Here is a 22500-nt window from a genome sequence, read left to right as displayed (position 1 = left end):
TGAAGGAAGAAGAGAAGAGATTGAGTCAAAGACATGGACGAACACTAAAAACTAACACTATATATCAGAATAACATTCCAGAAAACACTCTCATCACAATCATCTTCACCACCATCACCACTCACAACACTACAGCTCATCCCATGCCAAGAAAGGCGTGTTTCTGCCAGCGTGTCGGGGTATACATATAGGAAGGCTGTATAGGAAGGCTGGTAAAAATTTTAAGGGGGTCACTCACAAAGGAAAATTATTTGAGTCTCAGATGTATAACTGCTTCCCTTTCTTTTTACTTTTTTTTTCAAACAGATAAAGCAATCAATTTATATAAACAATCAATTTATATATCATCATTAGTATATTTTTCTTTTAAGAGTGGTACCTGAGTCTCCTTACACATCAATCATCAATGTGTCTTACTTCAAGAACCGATGTCTTTCCATGAGTATATCTTTCTGGACTGACCTAAGCCACTTCAGATGGTCAATATTTCCAGACTAGTGCATGTTACTGTGGACAGCTACCTGACATGGAAGCCACACTGACGTCATCATGTAAGCCTCACTCTACCTTCCATTTTTCCCTCTCATTTTCATGATTTTAATGGCTTCTCCTCAAGACTGACAAAATTATAAGGTACAGATTTAGAGTAAAATTTTGAAAGACGCCATTGAAAACAAAACATTTGATTAAGTAATTCATGGCTTTTTCTGCGTGTTTTATTTCTGCCCCAAAAAATAGTCTCTCAAAAACGAAGAAGCGATTCTCATACTGTCCTCATTAGTCATGGGGTAGACAAAAGTGACATCCCATGACCTTTCACTTGAGCCGAGGAACGTAAACAGCCTCAGACACAACTAAACTCATCAACGCCTCTCATACCTGCTTCACTGCTTCACTCCTTAAACTGCAAAGCAAGATCAACATGGAAAAGTGCGAAAGAGGACTCCTGTGTCAACTCCAAGGGCTTATGTGTACTTCAATATCTGTGTCTTTTCACTCTGTTTAAATCTCACTCCAAAATATCAGTGACATCTTACTCAATATTTTCTACGGCAGTGACACCCCGCTCCTGAGTTTTCCCAGACTACCACCACCACGTTGCAGTGAGGCATTCCAACCGTTCTGTGGTGATCATGCTCTATGCAAATCGGTGTTAAATCATCAAAGCTCCATTTACTGATTAAGTTGAATGTAATTAATTTATTTTCTCCTATCCGTGCAACGTTATATAGTTGTGTCAATATTATCAGACTAAGAAACAGATTAAAACATGGGTGATAATAATATAAATATCAAATGAGACATGTTAATATCACTGAAACATATTTACTTATCTACTTATCTATTTTTTTTTTTTTTTTATTCATTCACTTATTAATTTCTTTATACATGGGTACTTACATTACCTACCGTTCTGCTTGCGAGGGAGGGTGCACATGATATGATAATAGTAGTAGTAGTAGTAGTATGTATCAAAAAACATTTAAAGGTAGACAGTTGTTACGGGAAATGAAAACAAAATTATGGCATAACAAACTAAAAGAAATTCGTCGTCTAGTTACGAAAAAAAAATTCATTTCTAAAAGATTCACAGATGTAAATATATAATTTCCTGAATGGGAAAATAACTTTCCTGACCCACTATGTCTAGTTTATGAATGCACATTCTACTTACTGTGTGTGTGTGTGTGTGTGTGTGTGTGTGTGTGTGTGTGTGTGTGTGTGTGTGTGTGTGTGTGTGTGTGTGTGTGTGTGTGTGTGTGTGTGTGTCCCTTGACGATGATGATGATGATGATGATGATGATGATAATAATAATAATAATAATAATAATAATAATAATAATAATAATAATAATAATAATAATAATAATAATAATAATAATAATAACAGCACCAACAACAATAACAACAACAACAACAACAGCTGCTACTACTACAATAATGATAGTGATATTTATTGTTGTTGAGATTATAATCGTTGTCTCATAAAATCACAATAAACAATAACAATAATACGGTGGCCAAGAGCCCTGTGGGAAGCCTTCCTGCCGCCACGCGTATCTGTGTGTCATAATAAACAATAAGATCAAATTAATGGATCAATAAGTAATCAAGTATCGATGTTATCTATATGTGTAATAGTCTCTCTCTCTCTCTCTCTCTCTCTCTCTCTCTCTCTCTCTCTCTCTCTCTCTCTCTCTCTCTCTCTCTCTCTCTCTCTCTCTCTCTCTCTCTCTCTCTCCCTTAATTTTTAATTGTTCTACTAATTTCCTTTTCATTTAAAACTATCGTTACAGCAGTTTACAGGTCATTAAAACTGGTCTGAAGCTTGACTAACAGGATCAAATGAGGTAAGTCGCGGGCTCGCTGGCTTCTCCACTTCTCCAAACTCCCATCCTAGACCCGCCCTCGCCAGGAAAAAAAAAAAAAAAAAAAAACACCGGGTATATTTTCTCCAGGACTGGTAAAAGGACTCTTAGACATTGCTGCGGTGTAGGACTACATGAGAGGCCGACAGGGGAGGGAGGCTGGGAGGAGGTGGCGGAAGGTTTCAGCCGTAGGAGGGAGGGAGGAAGGGAGGGAGGAGCCGCTCCGTACTGGCTCACATAAATCTCCCGGTGATAATGGGGCGGTCAGACATAAATTTTGTGAAAAAGAAAAGCAGGGGTTACACACACACACACACACACACACACACACACACACACACACACACACACACACCAGAGTCAGCCAGACGTCTGTTGGTGCGGGAGGGCAGCGCTCGTCGTGCCCTCGTCCTCCTTGCGTCGTGAACGTGCTGGCTGCAGTTGAGGCGCTTGATGAGGTCCTTGCTACCCAGTGTGCCTGACGTGCGTTGCGGCAGAGAGCGCGGCGTAGTCATAAGAAAGTCAGTCCACGAGCAGCTCCTAAAGGTGTCGCTGTGTGAGAGTACTTAATACAGCTCAGTGCTATAACTGCCCACAGGTGTGACAGGAGTCCTTGAGAAAATCACCTCCCCTGATGAAGTCAACCTCACTTGTAAGTAAGAAATGGTGATTTTTTTTTTTTTTTTCCGCTTCTTCTTCATCTTTCCAACTCCCGCCAAACCCCCTTCCCTCACTCTTCCATAACTCCTCCCCTTCCTTCCCGGCCCCCTCATCCCCTGCTGACAAAAGCATATATAGGCCTAACCAACCCAAGCCATCGAAGCCTCAAAATAGGGTTGCCAGATGCATAAACTTGGCCGCGGGTGTCGAAAGCGATATTGACTCTGAAAAAGTGTTTCTCTTTATTATACAAGACCGAGCACAAACCACGCCTCTTTAACTATCTCATTGACTCCTGGAGGGAAATGACGTCTACATGATGTACCTTCGACATGCAGTTTTAAATCTTGGAAACTATTACTCTCGTTCTTGTATCTGCTTTTTGTAAATTTTGAAAACTGATCCAACAATGCTAAGGTTATGACAAGGGCACTTTCTTAGAGTTTAGAGAGAGAGAGAGAGATGTCGAGCTCAATTTAGTAGGACAGCGTCGTGCCCTCGGCAATGTTACTCCAACTTGGGTGATATATTCGAGGACTCAACAAAAAGTGCACCTGCATAGACTCGACCGTCGCCCTTCCCTCCTCCTCCAACCACAACCATCTGCCCTCTATCTGTCCAGCCTCCTCTTCCCGTTCATTACTGTCTTCTTTATGGTTCCACTCCTCTCGATGTCTTTTCTTTGGTAATGGCACACTCACTTCCCCCTATTTAGCTGTTTGAAATGAATACTTCCTTGTCTGTTCCTTTTACATTTTATTTACCGTTATCCTAATCTCCAGTCTGATTTTTCATCCTTTAGTGCACCCTCCTTCAGCCTCGCAGTTATCTGGTTTGGCCGCGTCGTGTGGTCTGGGAGCGATTCTCCGTCCCGGCTTGTGGGTGTTGGGGTGATGCATGGTTACATGTGGCCAGGGGGAAGGGTTGCCACCGCCCACTATTCTGAAATCGATAACTCCAAGGTCCCTTAAGCGCATTATCTCGTTATGGTATAAATGTGCGGTTCCTATAGTCTGCCTAGAAAGGACTAAGTTTTCTATTGTTAACAAAAAACGTTTTCATCCAAAGAAGCAGCGTTACCTTATGAGCTAATGGTCAACTCAACTTGAAGCCCTTAGGAAAATTTCTTCCCAGGGTCCTCCTCCCCTATGGTGTCCAAAACCAGGTCCTTCGTTCTCTAGTCCCAGTGGTCCTCTGCACACCCGCTCACAGGAATCCTGGCCACTCGCTAAGCCAACACCGCGAGACACACACAAGCCTTCAATGGAGAAAGATTTGCTATCCCACAGTTCTCTTTCTTTGTAACTTAACCTGCTCATGAAAAAAAATTATAATTTACACCAGCCCCGACCATGGCCAAGCCTTGTGGAGGCAAAACGCGCGGTATAATTAAAGAAAGATTTGACAATAGAAGAAAGGAAGTCGGGGAACGCGGAAGAAGTTCTCGATATCGCCGCCTCTCTCCATCAAACAGACCGCGGCTGCTCTGCGCGCGCACCCTGCCACCGACGCCATCTTGCCTGTGCAACCACGGCCCGGAGTAAGTGTTTACAGTTGTTTGTTATTACCTGTGAGGACCATGTGGGCATCCTCGGGCCATGCCTCCCTCCCGCGGCCTCCCCCTCGCAGTCGCAGGCCCTAATCCACCCTCTAAAGCCCCAGGTGAGCCTCACATATACCTAGTGGCTGCAAGAAGCGCACGATAGTACAGGCGCGTCAATATATACGATTCAAACTGGTAAAGCTGCCATCAATCACGTTGCGTGCTTGCAGGCAGACTTAATAAGCGGGCCGCGGAGGAGTGATGGCGACGAGGCAGCGAAAGTTGAGTTGCGAAAAGAGAATGTGTCTTCTGATTTCGCCGCTATTCTCCTATTTGTAGTGACGTTATAATGCAGTGGTGTAATATTGATCGTCAAATATTAATACAACGATGGTATCCCGCCCGATGGGCGCCCACGTGTTGCTCCTGAACAATGGTCACGTCTCTCCCTGCCTGAGGTGTGTGCCTGCTGCCTGAGTGCTGCCACTGTCACCGCCACTGGCCAACTCACTGAATCTACTAAGTTTATATTATTACATGCGGTGACTTAGTTAAAATTACGCGCGTGTATCAGTGTACCAGGATCGTAAGCGCTTCGTATCTCAAGCTTAAGAAGAAACATTATAAAACGGATTCGCATTTAATACACACACGTTAAATTACTCAGGAGGATTATTATAATTCCTTGTAAGACATTAATTAGTCTTGTACGTGCAGACGTGATTTTTCCTCCTGATTAGGAGGCCGCAGCTCAGCGTGCCGGAGGTTTATCAGCGGTTTCGTATACAATAAACCCGGAGTGTTGTGGTTTACGGCGCCGTCATTGTGTTCTCGCCCACACTTCCTCTCCCAGCCCCATCACGCAGCATACTTAATGCAATGTTTATTTGGACCTTACATTCAGTGTTTCCAAAATGCATACAAGTTGTAACCATGTAGACAGTGTTCATGAGTTGTATGTTCGATGTATAAGTGACTCATCAAAGTTTGTTAATTTTCTTTTACACGAATCTTATTTCGTATTGTGGGCAGAGATCTTGCAGAAATTGGCAGGATAAAGAAACCACACTCGCTGTTATCTCGCTATATAATGATGGGTCATTTCCTTCAACACCTCAAGTTACCTCTAAACACTGGTTAGAAGACGAGTACGAGGCCATCACTTCAACACGAAGCCATCATTGCGCCTTCCTGTCTTCCTTCGCTTTTTATAGACATTCCATGACTGGCAGGTAACGAAAGACGAAAAAAACCAGTAACAACACCAGACACAAGTGCGGCACAAGTATACACTACCCCAGGAAGAAAGAAAGAGGGAAAGAAAGAAAGGAAAGAATTTATAAATATACATACATCGTGCATTTCCTGGGCAAAAATACCTACCATTTCCCTGACACTTTTCACAATGGAAATGGAGCCTCACATGACACGTCACCATTAGCCGCCTGTCCCTTAAAGAAGAAAATAATGGAGCAGAAAGTGATTTGCTCACTCAAAAAACTTTTCGTGAACTTTCCTCTTTTCCTGCCCACATTCACTTCCCTTTACTATTCCTCAAAGTCGTTGTTTTTTCACCTTTTTTTTTTCCTGGTACCCCCTTTCTGCCCACCACTGCCTCCCCACTAACCTCCCTTCCCCTCCTGATTCCTCTTTCTCCTTCTGTCTCTGTCTTTGTGCTTTGTCTTTCTCTTTGTTCGTGAGTTTGTCACTCTCTCTCTCTCTCTCTCTCTCTCTCTCTCTCTCTCTCTCTCTCTCTCTCTCTCTCTCTCTCTCTGCAAAAAGGGTAAACACACACACACACACACACACACATTAATACATATATATAAAAGAGAGATACACATAAATATTTAAATAAAAGCAGAGGGGTCCCCTGCAAAAGTTAGAGGAGAACACAAACATTGTGAACCATGAAGCACCATCAGTGTTGAAAGATATATTTATTTTTCAACTCAAAATAGTCATCGTTATCAACTACAATATTATATGCCATAAAATGCTATGTATGCTGTGCAGTTCTGATCCCCATATTATAGATGTGATATAAATTTGTTAGTCAATACAAAGAAAAATTACTAAAAAAAGTACAGTGCACGCAAATATTCCTTACGCAAATAGATTACAGCTTTTAAATTGATGCTCGTTAGAGAGGCACAAATTAAGAGGGAATCTGATAGAGACATTTGAGTTGAATAAGGGATATGATCAAGATGATATAAAAGAGATTCTTAAGGTTAAAAATCATGATAGGACTCGAAGTAACGGGTTTAAGAATAATAAAGTTACATTTAAATAGAAACAGGAAGAAACTGTTCCCAAATAGAGTACTGGATGACTGGAATAGACTCAGTAAAGTTGTCAGTGCCGAGTCACTAGGGAAATTTAAAAGCAGACTAGATAAATTTGTGGATAGAGATTATAGCTGGATATCGGTAGTATATGTCAACCATAGACTGCCTCGTGTGAAAATGTTGGCTTCTTGCAGCTTCCCTTATGTTATTTTTGTTGCAATGTAAAGTAACCTCTAAACACACACACACACACACACACACACACACACACACACACACACACACACACACACACACACACACACACACACACACACACACACACTCCATGTTTTTCTTTAATCCACCACTACGCACCATCATCACATTAAACACACTACACACACTGCCACACACCGCCGCAACTCGATAATCCACCCTACCCTTGGCCAACACAACACCATCAGCGCCACCCTTGCAAGACACATAATGTCCTCTCCTGCTCCACTCCAGTGCCAGCGTGTTTCCTCCTTACCTTCTTTTACATTCTGTCTCCCCTGACCGCCGCTGTAAAACCTGGAGACATTTGCTTGGTCATGAAGGAGCGGAATTTACTTATCATATGTAAACTTACTGGACAGTTTATCAGATCGTTATGTCAAAAGAGAGGGAGAGGAAAAAAGAAACGTCTCTCTCTCTCTCTCTCTCTCTCTCTCTCTCTCTCTCTCTCTCTCTCTCTCTCTCTCTCTCTCTCTCTCTCTCTCTCTCTCTCTCTCTCTCTCTCCTCATCGATTTTCTAAGTTTATACAATATTTTCTCTCCTTTCAATTTTCGCCTCTGCAGGTTGCATGGCTTGCTCCATACACTCTCCTCCCTTCATTACTTTCCCTCCCCCTAACCTAATATTTAACTTCCCTGACTCTTCCTCCTCTTCCTCTTACATCCTAGTGCTCCTCGATACATACCTCCAGTGTACCGTTCTCCTCTATTCTCCCTCCCTTCCTCCTACCCTTTCTTCAGTCCTTCCTCCCTTCCTCCCTCACTCCCTTCCCTGCCGGCGGGGTGAACGCTGCATAGAAACAGCTCATAATGACGTCATCCCAGCATCAGTAAGACAGACATGCCCAAGACCCATTGTTCCTCCCCCCTCCACCTCAGCGGCATGTTAATCCACCTCTCCACCTCCTCCCCCACACTCACAACCTGGCTGCTGCCTCTCCATCTTCCTTGGGAAAAATAATATCCGTTGTTTTGCATGTAGTTAATCATCTATGTGCATTTGTATGTGTGTTGGTGCGGGAGTGTTTTTTTTGCGGAGTCTCTTCTTGGACCGCGATGTGAAATTTTATTGTTTAATTATTGTTTCTCTGTTCGTTCCCAGTCTAAGTGGATTTGATATATTGATGTATTTCAGTGGTGTTATATTTCTTATCGGTGTTTGTCATCTGTATGCTCATGGTGTCTGAAATGTGCAGATTATTATTGTGCTTAGGTACTGTTTCCAGACTCATTCAAGGTTAAGAAGATTTATTTACTTTTTTTTATGATTATACTCGTGTGTAAAACAATAAATTGCCATATTTTATCAGTGAGGGGAAGCTTTCTCTATGCATACTGTTACTCAATGCATTCTTATGAAGGAAAATTGCAAGGAGAAAAGACGAAGCATTTTTACATAAGGTACTGCAAAGCCTTTTGTGTGAGGTGAATAATATGCATAATGCGAATATAAATAACACTCAAGAGATGGCGGAATGTCGCGTAATAACGGTGGTAGAAAGATAGATTTGTCGACATGATCATATTTGTCTTGTATTTGCCTGATGTACAGCACGTTGCGACTCTTGCAGTGAGTACACTTATCAGCCAAGGTCGTAAAAACATAAAAAGATATCTAGTAATTCCCTCGCTGTCTATTTTTCTATCTACATTTGCTTGTTTGTCGGTAGGTCTCTCTGTGCATCAGGTAATCTCTCTCTCTCTCTCTCTCTCTCTCTCTCTCTCTCTCTCTCTCTCTCTCTCTCTCTCTCTCTCTCTCTCTCTCTCTCTCTCTCTCTCTCTCTCTCTCTCTCTTTGTGTGCATGTGTGTGCGCGTGTGTGCTCTCTCTCTCTCTCTCTCTCTCTCTCTCTCTCTCTCTCTCTCTCTCTCTCTCTCTCTCTCTCTCTCTCTCTCTCTCTCTGCCAGACCAAGAGACATGGGGACACTAGACCACAGTCTCGTGAGCACCTTTACCCAGCTCATAACTTCTTCCTGTCTCATAAACTACCCATTTCCAGACTCATAGTTCATCCTTTCCTTTCTCTCTCTCTCTCTCTCTCTCTCTCTCTCTCTCTCTCTCTCTCTCTCTCTCTCTCTCTCTCTCTCTCTCTCTCTCTCTCTCTCTCTCTCTCTCTCTCTCATCATCATCATCATCATCATCACTATCTCTATTTTACATTTTTGTTGGTTTTCTTCATCTCCATTTCTTTCCATTCCACCATCTTTTTTTTTCCTATCTCTCTTGTGAATGGCTGGAGGAAGAGGTCAGGATGGAGGGAAGGATGTACTGACGGAGGGAGGCAAAAAAGGGGAGTGGGGGAGAAGGAGGGGAAGGGGTAGGCCTATAATTTGAGGCCAGAAACCAGGAGAGAGGCCAGGAAACCGTTGAGAAAGAGTCAGTTAGATAAGTGAGCCTCTCTCTCTCTCTCTCTCTCTCTCTCTCTCTCTCTCTCTCTCTCTCTCTCTCTCTCTCTCTCTCTCTCTCTCTCTCTCTCTCTCTCTCTCTCTTACACACAGCTTGACTTTCATTTCTGTGTTAGGAGTTCATTTGATGTATTGATTTTCGCCTTTTCTTTTATCTACTATCACTATCAAAATAGGACCATTATTTATGATACTATCTTTATATCATTTGATTTATTGCCTTCTATAATTCATATTTCTTTCTCCTTCAACTCTGTTTAAAGAGAGAAGGATTATCTTGGAATCTCTAATGACTTTTTGGTTAAGGAAAGCTGATGATAAGTTAAACAATTCCAATATATCAAAGGGAACTCTTTCATTATAGAAGAAAATGTAATGTTGACACACACACACACACACACACACACACACACATACACACACATACACACACACACACACACACACACACATTAGTCCTATACGTACAATTCTCGTGGGCTGCCTCGAACAAGCCACTAACATAACGCCATGAAAATTAACCCAGTATTGCGGTGATCCAGCAAGCATTAAGTTTACTAGATAATCACACACACACACACACACACACACACACACACACACACACACACACACACACACAGGGAACTGGTTAGATCACAATTAAAAAAAAAGAAAAAAAGAAAAGAAAAAAATACACACGAATGAAGACCAAAACATCCCCCAAGTAATAATAATAATAATAATAATAATAATAATAATAATAATAATAATAATAATAATAATAATAATAATAATAATAATAATCAAACACTACACTATACTATACATGGAATTACGAGCCAAGCGAGGGATATCAGCGCGAGGAGGAGGCAGTGAAGTGCATACACGGATAGATATATAGTTTGGGTGGACTGCGAGTTTCCCCGAACTAATATACGTGTGTTGGAAACGTGCAGGAGGGGAGGCGAGGCGATGAAAGGTTCCGAGTAGCGAGGGAGAAAGGGAGAGAGGGAAAGTAAGAGGTGTGAAAGGGAGGAAGGGGAAAAAAAAAGGCCGACACGATTAGGAAGTATTAAAAATGGTGTAGTGATATTTTTATTTGCTTACATTTGTGTAGTTATATCTGTGTACGTTCTTCCCTTTATGTATCGATATTTGGATTGTCCGTATGTATGGGTATGTGTGTGTGGAGCTCTCTATGCAGACACAGCTGACTACTATAACTGAGAAAACTGTTCGTTGTTCTCACTTTATTTTCTTTTTTTTTTTTTTGTTCCAGCGTTAATTGGCAGGTATTATTTAAGGGTTCAGTTCTCGTTACCTAGTGTACGAGTCGCAAAATTCCTCGCCTTTCTTCTCCTCACTAATTATATCTCCTTACTTTAACACGTGCGCTCTAAATTTTGCTGGAGTCTCAATATTGCCAAAACTGTATACTGTCCTTACCTTTTGCGAACACTTACTTTTCTTTAATCTCTCTCTCTCTCTCTCTCTCTCTCTCTCTCTCTCTCTCTCTCTCTCTCTCTCTCTCTCTCTCTCTCTCTCTCTCTCCTCTATTTTCTATTTTTATAACTTTTTTCTCACTTAGTTATCCTCTGACTCGTGTAAGTATTGTATTTTATCTCTGTCTTATTTTCTCAGTCATCTTTTTCTTTGTAATTAGCTATTTCTCTCTCTCTCTCTCTCTCTCTCTCTCTCTCTCTCTCTCTCTCTCTCTCTCTCTCTCTCTCTCTCTCTCTCTCTCTCTCTCTCTCTCTCTCAAAGGATCTCACACATATACTTGCTTCCTTGCTCACCGGTTCGATTCTCACCCTATAATCCAGCGCCGACCCTTTGATATAAAATAATTTGTGCATGATGAAATTCGAGTCGCGTTAGCACTCGCCCCGCTAAATACAGTTATTATTCCCGTGGTTGGAGTGCTGGCGCGCGTGTGCCAATGAAAATACGACGGTATCAGGGAGGGCAAGAACGAGCTAAGCTGCAGGTTGCTACTTCCTTCAGCTTTAAGGCTCAATTTGCTCCTCGGTAATAGCGGATCATCGCACCTAAGCACCTGTCCGAGTGCAAATGGGGGTACATTAGCTGCTATTTCAGAACCAGAAGGGTGTTGCGCCGGGCGAGCGTTGAGAGAGGTTACGGCACGCCTCGCTGATGAAAGGATTTGCAACCTTCAACGTGGAGAGGAACGGCACTGTGTTGGCCCGAGATTGACGCCGTGAGAGCTTCCAAGAGCGAGGGGAATTACATGTTGGAGGTTTGTGCTGCCGCCGTCTCCTCCCCGCTCCTCTCCTCTCCTCTCATCTCCTCTCCTCCCAGATGCTGTAGTCAGACTCTTCCGGCCTTGCTTCAGTGTGAGCAGAGGAGCGGAGCAATGTTCCCTATGTTCCCTGGAGGCGAGAGCGCGGGGATGAGCGGGGTGATGAAGAGGAGGAGGAGAGGAGTGGTGATGATGATTGTGATGATAAGGATGATAATACCAGGGAACTTGGGGAAGGTTGTGAGTGTAATGCTCATAGGATGATGCAATAGATGATGGCAAGGAGGAGGAGGAGGAGGAGGAGGAGGAGGAGGAGGAGGAGGAGGAGGAGGAGGAGGAGGAGGAGGAGGAGGAGGAGGAGGAGGAGGAGAAGAAGAAGAAGAAGAAGAAGAAGAAGAAGAAGAAGAAGAAGAAGAAGAAGAAGAAGAAGAAGAAGAAGAAGAAGAAGAAGAAGAAGGAAGAGAAAATGAAAAAGAACGAAAGAAAGGAGAACAAAGACTAGAAATGAAAGAAGGAGTAGGAAAATCAAGACTAGAAAGAGGAGGAAAACAGAGAGAGAGAGAGAGAGAGAGAGAGAGAGAGAGAGAGAGAGAGAGAGAGAGAGAGAGAGAGAGAGAGAGAGAGAGAGAGAGAGAGAGACGAAAAAAAAAAGGAAAATGAAGACTGACTCAAAAAAAAATACATAAAATCAAAAGGGAAAAAAAATCACCCTACACAGACATCGGCCACGCTCTCAGAAACCACAACAAAACCATGCAAGGCGACACCATCAGACGCCTTAATAAACCCACAAAATGCAACAAAGAAACACCGACACGCGACCACGAGGCTCACATCTCTTACACATAAATTAATTCGTTAACTTGTTCATATTCACACCATCTCGCACACGCACCCAAGAGAGAGAGAGAGAGAGAGAGAGAGACAGAGAGAGAGAGAGAGAGAAGGAAAAAGATGCTCGTGGTAGAAGGAAAAAAGACTAAACGACCGGATAGAACTGAAGACAATAAATATGAAAGACTTAACCGCAGCGGGGAGGGGTGGGGGAGGAGGGACGAAAGGGAGGTAGGGGGTGTGGTGGAGGGAAATGGTGGGAGGGAAGAGCAGTTATGGTAGTGGAGAAGGATGTGGATGTGGGTTGTGGTGGAAGGATTTGGTGGCAGTGGGGTGCTGTGGGTGGGTAGAAGAGAGGATGTTTGGGAGGGGAGGAGGGGAGGGTTGGGGATGACTAGTGGGGAGTTACAGCCACGAGGGGACACGCCACAACACCTTATCTCCGCCTCCCCTTCTCCTTTCCTTCCTTTCCTCCTACTCTCCCTCCCTCTCTTCCTCCATTTCTCCTTCCATCCTTTCCAGTTGGCTTCTCTCTCTCTCTCTCTCTCTCTCTCTCTCTCTCTCTCTCTCTCTCTCTCTCTCTCTCTCTCTCTCTCTCTCTCTCTCTATTGACTTCACTCCCTTTCTTAACTCTACTTGCACTTCCTTCCTCCTTTCTCTCTCTCGCCTTTCGTTTCTCTCTTTCTTCCTTTCAACTTGGTATAACCGTCTCGTCTAAACCTCCCCTTTCCACCCCAACTCCATCTATATACTCCCTCTTCCACTTTACTCTATACCTCTCCCGCTCTTCCTACTCTCCTCTCATCTTCCTTCCTGCCTCACTCTTCTCCCTCCGGTGCTCCCCTCCCGCCCTCATCCTCCCTCACGACCGCCATAAAATGTGGGAAAGAAAAATATATTGGGAGAATAGTCAGCTTTCCTCAGTGGCCGCCTCCCAGTTCCTCCCGCGGGTTCTCATACGAGGTGTGTCATTACAGTTCCAGGACTGGTGCCACACAAGTTTTATTTCACATCCAGGCTACAAACTATAGGTTATCTCCTTCGAAGTAATCCCCCTGGCACCGCATGCACTTGTCCATCCTTCTCTGCCAGGCTTGCATGCACTGCTGGAAGGATTCTTGCGGGATGCTCCTCAGCTCCGTCGTCACGGCCTTTTTGATGTCGTCCGCATCATCAAAACGGGTCCCCTTCATGACCTCCTTGAGCTTGGGGAAGAGGAAGAAGTCGCACGGAGCGAGGTCAGGTGAGTAGGGCGGTTGCTCCAGCACGGCGATGTTCTTCTTGGCCAAGAACTCTCTGATGCTCAGGGCATTGTGAGCAGGCGCATTGTCGTGGTGAAGCAGCCACGAGTTGCCCTGCCACAACTCCCGCCTCTTCTCGCGCACTGCACGAAGCAGACGCCGCAGTACTTCTTTGTACACATGTTGGTTGACTGTCTGGCCCTGTGGCAAGAACTCGCAGTGGACGATGCCCCTCACATCGAAGAAAGCGATCAACATGACCTTGAAGCTGGACCTGGACTGCCTTGCTTTCTTCGGCCGTGGCGACGCCGGACTCTTCCATTGAAGGCTCTGGCGTTTGGTCTCCGGGTCGTACTCAAATACCCAGGACTCATCGCCGGTGATGACTCTCCTGAGCAAGTCTGGTTCAGTTTCCAGACGCTCGAGGATGTCCTGACACACCTGCATGCGTCGTCCCTTCTGGTCATCGTTCAGGAGTCTCGGCACCATCTTCGCACAGACTTTCCGCATGCCCAGATCTTCAGTGATAATCTTCCACACGCTGTTGTGGTTCATGCCAAGCTCATCTGCGATCTTTCGAACAGTCAACCGACGATCGTCACGCACCATCTGCTTGACACGCTCAACATTGGCCTCATTCCTGCTCGTTGAGGGTCTTCCACTCCTGGGGTCATCTTCCACGTCCTCCCGGCCCTCTTTGAACCTCTTGCACCACTCAAAAACACGTGAGCGTGACATTGTCTCATCCCCGTACACTTTTTGCAGCATACCCAGTGCTTCTGACGGCGTTTTCCCCAACTGCACCAAAAACTTCAAGTTTGTTCGCTGTTCAGCGCTCATTGTTAAACGACCTGCAACAGAGGACATGATTTTAAAAGCACGTAAGAAAAAGATTAGTGACTGTAGAGGGTTGGGAGCGCAGTTGTATACTCCAGAAGGATTACTTTGAAGGGGAAATATGGTGGTTTGTGGCTTGGGTTTGAAATTCATCTTTTAGGACACCAGTCCTGGAACTTTAATGACACACCTCGTACACTCTCCGGCCGCGGCGTCGTCAGGAGGGTGCTTCGCCCGCTGACTCCGGCGACGATAGGCAAAGATGTTTTACTGTCTGACGTTATCCCCGCGAGAGTCGATCTTTCGGAGGCAGTCGGCGTTTGTTTACGTTTGTCTTCAGTGCTCGTTGCTGCCGCCTTGTGATCAGTGAACGGAAAGTGTGTTGATACGTTTTTCTTTTCGCTTTTCGTCCTTTTTGTCCTTTGTTTTCTTCCCTCTATTGTCTCGGTGCTTGTGTGACTTCAAGGAAACGCGTGAAAGATACGGAAAAAAATGGAGTGAACTTAAACAACTGCTACTACTGTTGCTGCTGCTACTACTACTACTACTACTACTACAGGTAACACGAAAAAGTAAGTCTTGTCATATATCACGTTGCATTTTTCAGTGGTTGGTGGAAATTTTTTGTGTATAAATTATGTTGCAAGGATGTGGTGAAAACAGAGAGAAAAAAAAAGGAAAAAAAGGACACTAAGTCATCCAAGAAAAAAAAAAGAAAAACAAAGAGAAATTACCATGTAGTTGAACGCGTCGCATGAGAGAGAGAGAGAGAGAGAGAGAGAGAGAGAGAGAGAGAGAGAGAGAGAGAGAGAGAGAGAGAGAGAGAGAGAGAGAGAGAGAGAGAGAGAGAGAGAGCGTCAGGCATACGGTGAAGCCACAACTCAAAGGCGACGAGACCCACGTCAGACCCTGGTGACCCACCCGCTGTGACCCATGGCGGACCCGCGCATACACACACACACACACACACACACACACACACACACACACACACACACACACACACACACACACAAAATTCCATTTTCATTCTATTTTTTTATTTCTTTTTATTTTTTTTCAGTTTTATTTCAATATGGTAATGGTTGTTTTATCTATGTTAACTGTGTGTGTGTGTGTGTGTGTGTGTGTGTGTGTGTGTGTGTGTGTGTGTGTGTGTGTGTGTGTGTGTGTGTGTGTGTGAGTGTTGTGTCAAGCAATTTATTCACTTTTTTCTCTCTTTTTTTTTTTAATGTGTGAACACACGCAGAAAATTATTGTTGCTGGTATATAAATATCTCTGATAACTAAATAATAGATGGAAAAAGAATGTGTTTTTAATCTGATAAATGTGTGTGTGTGTGTGTGTGTGTGTGTGTGTGTGTGTGTGTGTGTGTGTGTGTGTGTGTGTGTGTGTGTGTGTGTGTTATTTCGTTATTCGTAAATCCGTCATATCCATTCGCTAAATAACCAAAAACAGTAACGCGCGATCACTGCAACCTAACAAAAACACACACACAGAAAAAAAAAAAAGAAAGAAAAAAAAAAAGAAAATCACTTGTTTAATTTATGTACATACAACACGAAGCTGCAGAGGAGAAAGAGAGGGAGAGAGGAACACATCAAATAATAATACCTCCTTTCCTTTCCTGTCGGGCACCTCACATCACTCCTTTCAAGCTGTCGATTTATCTTACGAAAACACAGAGGTGATTTTTTAACATGAATAAAACCTGACTGAAATATGTGTGCATGTGTAAAATGTTTCAGTGCTGGAGAGCCGCATTTTTTTTAACAAATAGCCGCAGTATAATCAAGATTTACTTCTGTATAACGTGAGATAATGAATTCGAGAAAAGCGGAGGGTTGTGTACATTGCGGAGAGAGAGAGAGAGAGAGAGAGAGAGAGAGAGAGAGAGAGAGAGAGAGAGAGAGAGAGAGAGAGAGAGAGAGAGAGAGAGAGAGAGAGAGAGAGAGAAACACACCCAAACAATCAAAATGAAAGCCAGGCAGACAGACGAAGGATTAAAAAAAATAAATAAAAAGACATTATGATCCCAAGTAATGATAACACTAATGAAACAAACCACCGAAACACGACCCGGATTTACGTACAGCGTCGAATAAAATAGAGCCGGCCAGGAGAATAAGGTGTATAGCTTTGAAACAGGAAAAAGGAGGAGGGATAGAGAAGCGGGTAGTTCATTATACTTAACAACGTGGAGGTTTGGGTCTCTCCCTCCCCCACGTACCGCCATCTCCACCCCACACCCCCTACCCGCTGGCGGCTGTGCTAGAGAGGTTATGAGTATGCAAATAGGATTCTAAGTGCCTCTTGTTTTATGCAGACTTTGGTTGCTACACTCCTCTCGCTTTCCTTAGTGGAACAATAATCACTTGTAAGGATGAAAATAATGATATTCTCTCTCTCTCTCTCTCTCTCTCTCTCTCTCTCTCTCTCTCTCTCTCTCTCTCTCTCTCTCTCTCTCTCTCTCTCTCTCTCTCTCTCTCTCTCTCAAGTATTCCCTTCCCCACTGCGTGTTAAGAGGCCGTTCGGTGTCCCGGAGAGAGAAAAACGTGTCCTTCTGTTGTCGCAATATTTAACGCTGTATACGCGGCCAAAATAAGTAAGTCCCCAGGGACACAGAGACACACGAACCCAAGAACGTGCGTGGAGGCCCCTACTTACATGCACACACGCACACACACACACACACACACACATACACACACACACACACACAATGTACTGGAAAGCCGACAGATACACACCTACACACAGGCATTCATAGACTTACACACCCACCCAAAAAAAATGAAACGTTCAAACGAAAGTGTACTGAGGTTTGTGTCATAAATCCGAAGCCAAACACCTCTACGTGAAAGCTAATAGACATTTGGAAAGATAAAGTCCCCGTGATTGCGTTCATTAATGCATAAAATTAGATACATTTCCAAAACTAAGGCACTTTGCGCTGCTCAGTGTAGTGCAAGAGGGATAATGAGGGAGGGAAAAATGAGGAGAGGAGCTTAGGGAAGAACGAACTGGAGAGAGACAGTGAGGGAGAGAGAGAAAAAAAGTGAAGGAAGGGAAGAGGGGACATGAGTGTAAGCAGTGGATCATGGAACACCGCGGCTGGTCATAGGAAACTTGTGGTTGACCTGTGTAAGGGCAATATGGAGGAGGGTAAGGTGACGGAGGAAGGGCGGGACGGAGGGAAGAAAGGAAGGGAAGGAGGGAAGAGGAAAGGAAACCAATGAGAGAGAGAGAGAGAGAGAGAGAGAGAGAGAGAGAGAGAGAGAGAGAGAGAGAGAGAGAGAGAGTTTGTGTTACGTCATCGCATTAGTATTGAGCTGTCACGAGCAAATTGAGGACAGAAAGAAAGGAAAAAAATTGTAAGGCACACTTCTGTCCAATATAGAAAGGCAACATAAAAAAAAAAAAAAATACACCAGAGGAAAAACGACGAAGAAATAAAAAAAAAAAGACAAAAACGGAAACGGGAATAAAGAAAAAAATAAACATAAAACTGAAAAAGACACGAAGACAGAAACAAAACAAACAAAAATCACAAAAAAAAGGAAAAAAAAGTCAATGAAAGCGGTAAACAGACGGAGGAAAACAGCGTCAACCTCCCACACAAACAGAACCATAAGACTGATATACAACCCCTCAAACGGAGTCCCCCAGACAAGCAGACAAAGCAAGCATCCGAAATATCCTGGAGGGAGGAGGAGGAGGAGGAGGAGGAGGAGGAGGAGGAGGAGGAGGAGGAGGAGGAGGAGGAGGAGGAGGAGGAGGAGGAGGAGAAGGAGGAGGAGGAGGAAGTGTTCGTGATGGGTTGGACACTGGCATTGAAAATTAAGAGAGGGAAGAATACCTGAGGGAGGCGGAGATGTAGGAAGGAGTTAGGGTCTCGTCAGTGTCCGAAGGAAGAGACCTGAGGCAAAGAGTTTCAGGGGTAATCGACTGAGGCGGGGATGAGAGAAAGGATGCCACAGTGATAGCAGCGTCTGAGTAGGAAGTGAGTCTGAGAGCCGTGAGAAGTGCCAGACGGATGCTCTGTGTGTGTGTGTGTGTGTGTGTGTGTGTGTGTGTGTGTGTGTGTGTGTGTGTGTGTGTGTGTGTGTGTGTAAATAATAATAATAATAATAAACGGTTTATTCTTTAGGCAGTCAACAAACTGAAAATGTACATTGGGGGTGGGGGGAATACTTGACATTAATCCTAAAGGTAAGTCAGCTGTGTGTGTGTGTGTGTGTGTTTTGGGAGTGTCTTTTTTCTTTCATTGCTATTCTTGCTGCTACTTCTGGTGTGCCTCCTTCGTTTGCTGTTGTTGGGATAGAAATCTTGGTAACAGGAAAATTATTAAAAGTGTGTAATGGTTGTAATAATTAATGATTGATTTTTCTGATGATTCTTCTTTTTTTATGTAAGAGGGCCACTGACCTAGGGCAACAAAAATAACGAAAATAAGGCCTACTGAGGTGCCAGTCCCTAAAGAAAGGTCAAAAGGATCATCCAAAATTGGAGGACAAGTGCCTTAAAACCTCCTTTTTAAGAGTTCAAGTCATAGGAAGGAGGGTTAATGTTTGAGCCTTTAATGATGGTAGTGATGGTGGTGTATGGTAGCAGAGCTGGTTTATAGTAGACGTCCTGGTGGTAGTTACTGGTGTTGGTGTGTGGTAGCTGAGGTGAATGATAGTGAATGTTCATCTGGTGACAGTGGTGGTATTGGTGTTGGTGTGTGGTAGCTGAGGTGTCTCCTGGTGACAGTGGTGGTGGCGAGCAGTACTGATGGCTGTGATAGTGGTGGAAGAAAATGTTCAAGGTTTCAAAATGTGCTGCCCCATCAATCTTCAGTGCTGCGGTGTCATGCATGAAATTCCTAATCACTCTCTCATACATCAACTTAGTAAGAAAAACAAACTAGCAACACGAGTTATCCACGACCACACACACACACACACTCACACACACACACACACACACACACAAACACACACACACATTGGTACATACAAACTTAATTAAGCCTGTTAGTAGGTCAACCAGTCAATTGTAGTTAAGCAAGTAAGTAAATAAACAAGAAATGCAACATAACACTTCCCTACATGCCGCTATTTCCTTCAGTCAGTTAGTTTCTTACTCTCTGTATTAGATAAATAAGTAAACAAATAAGAAAATAAGAGTATTAAAAGTAATTCTGCCTTACATACCACTACTTCTTCCATCATAGTCACAATTATAAGTACACCATTCAAAATTTACTTTTCTGCCTTACCTTAGCGAATACTTTATCAAATCTCCCCACAAGCATAACATACTCTCCATAACTTCTCTTCAGTCCTCTAACCAATCAAATCGCAATGAAAAGTCTAACCATTAAAAAACAGAGATCATTACGGAACCCACGAAAAAACGTATTGATTAGAAATTAAAGAGAGAGAGAGAGAGAGAGAGAGAGAGAGAGAGAGAGAGAGAGAGAGAGAGAGAGAGAGAGAGAGAGAGAGAGAGAAAGTTAAATTCTCCCCAAATCATCTTAGGACTATTGGCGCGACTTGGCAAACTGTCTCAAAATGGCGGTCGTTACTGGAAACACAAATCTGGAACGTGACCTCGCCCCCACCGCGTGAGGGAGGACAGACATAAATACTGCAGGACGGAGAGGGATGGCGGGAGGGCGCGGGGGCGGGGGCGCTCTGGGAGGAGAGGAAGGAAGTCCTGAAGGAAAGCCAAAAGAGAAGATGAATGCTGGCGATCAAGTCGTCCCCGAAGAGAGAGAGAGAGAGAGAGAGAGAGAGAGAGAGAGAGAGAGAGAGAGAGAGAGAGAGAGAGAGAGAGAGAGAGAGAGAGAGAGAGAGAGAGAGAGAGAGAGAGAGAAACATGCGACAAAGAAAAAAGTACAGAAAAACAGACAAGCAGAAAAAAAACGACAGACAGACAGACAAGCAGACAAATAAAAAGACAGACAGACAGACAGACAGTGAAACGTAAAATACAAATCACACGCCATTCAATAAACATTAAACCGTGAAGAGATAAAGAAGCAGCGAACAACAGGAAAACGGCGCAACACGGGAGGGCAATGAGCAAACCTGTCATGCGAGGGAGATAAAGAAAAACGTGTGGGAAGGTTTATGTAGAGAGAATCATGGAGTGACTGAACGACCTCATTGCTCCAGAGTTACGAGCCGCGGCCGCCCCGAAGGCAGCTGCTGTCGGGAAAAAGAGAAGTTACTTAAGAAGAAGCAGGTTGTAAAACTGAATGAGAGAGAGAGAGAGAGAGAGAGAGAGAGAGAGAGAGAGAGAGAGAGAGAGAGAGAGAGAGAGAGAGAGAGAGAGAGAGAGAGAGAGAGAGATAATAAATATAATAAAGAAACGCATTTATCACCTTGTAAATGAGAGAGAGAGAGAGAGAGAGAGAGAGAGAGAGAGAGAGAGAGAGAGAGAGAGAGAGAGAGAGAGAGAGAGAGAGAGAGAGAGAGAAACTGCATACATGACAAATATTGGCATTCACTGACAACCATATTTAATAAGAATGAGATATTCAACTTTTACTAACGAACATAATCAACAGAAGTTACCTTTTTTTTTTTTATTTATACTTTCTCCTCATCCCTTTCATCCTCAACTCGTGCTTAGCAGGCTTAACAGAATCCCTCATCAACTCTGAGCCATCCATGCCTCACTCCTCGTCCCTTATTCCCTCCACACCTTCCACTTCTCCTAACATCCTCCTTCTCCTCCTCCTCATCACCCTCGTACCTCTCTCCCCACCACCACCTCTTCCTTGATTACCTCACTGCCTCCCTCCTAAGGTAACAACTTTTCCAATCCCCCCACACACCCCTCTCTCTCTCTCTCTCTCTCTCTCTCTCTCTCTCTCTCTCTCTCTCTCTCTCTCTCTCTCTGCGGTCCCTCTAGCGCACCTTTGCACCTCCTGCCACCGTCAACCTATAATGCAGCTGGGGCTAAATGTGACTAATTGGTGTTCTCAGCTCTCCTGATCAATGGTTTGGTCACACCCAAGTGGACAAGTAGACTTAATCAGGCCGACAATTAAGATGAAAGTAGAATCACTTTCATTGATGACTGTAATGGTTCCGTGGCATCTGATAGCCTTGAGTGTCAAAATGTTTCGTACGGCATAGCAGCGTGTACACCAGACCATTAGGTGATGACTCGGGTCTCCTGAACGATAATCAGCGGCAGGGTGAGAACAAATTGTACCCAGTAGAGAGAAGAGTCATGGTTTTATAGACTCTTAACTTGTGGTGTGTAGATAACATGTGTAGGGCTTAGAAGTGTACCCATAAATTCCTCACTGCTTAGCTTCTTGGGTGGATGCTTTGATCTCCCTTACAAAGAACTCAGCGGGTGAAAAAAACAAAACAACACGACCATTATGAAACAAATCACACGAATATCGGCCTTGGAAGAAAAAAAATATGCCAATGCTTTTAAACGTAACGAATACAGACGAATAACGAGGCAGGCATGTGAGGCGCTTAACAACTTTCACGTACACGTCTCGTCTTTTCCACAATGAAGTAATTTAAATAAGAGACTTAAGGTGTTATGGAGTAGGTGCGAACAGCGGTGAGGCTCAGGAGGAATTCGCGCATGAGGTGGCGGAGCGATGTGGAGGCTGGGTGATGCATTACAAGGGCGCCAAGGCAATGTGTTCTTTAAGGCGTGCTGGGTGCTCCCTCGTTATGCACGCAGCCTCCTTCATTTGTGTGTGTGCTCATGTGCTGACTACTTCATTTCCTGAGAGAGAGAGAGAGAGAGAGAGAGAGAGAGAGAGAGAGAGAGAGAGAGAGAGAGAGAGAGAGAGA

General features: G+C 44.0%; 1 long non-coding RNA gene across 1 annotated transcript in view; it reads left to right on the top strand.

Annotated features, from left to right (window-relative positions):
- Positions 1-4252: 4252 nt before the first annotated feature.
- The window catches only part of LOC135107886 (uncharacterized), a 50260-nt gene continuing 32012 nt past the window's right edge, over positions 4253-22500 (top strand). The window contains exon 1 of the long non-coding RNA XR_010272032.1: positions 4253-4691. This is a non-coding gene — a long non-coding RNA (uncharacterized LOC135107886). The remainder of the gene's footprint in view (positions 4692-22500) is intronic.

Source organism: Scylla paramamosain, chromosome 16 (genome assembly GCF_035594125.1).
Source record: "Scylla paramamosain isolate STU-SP2022 chromosome 16, ASM3559412v1, whole genome shotgun sequence".
In the NCBI taxonomy this organism is placed as follows: Eukaryota; Metazoa; Arthropoda; class Malacostraca; order Decapoda; family Portunidae; genus Scylla; species Scylla paramamosain.
This window is presented reverse-complemented; position numbering and strand designations above follow the sequence as displayed.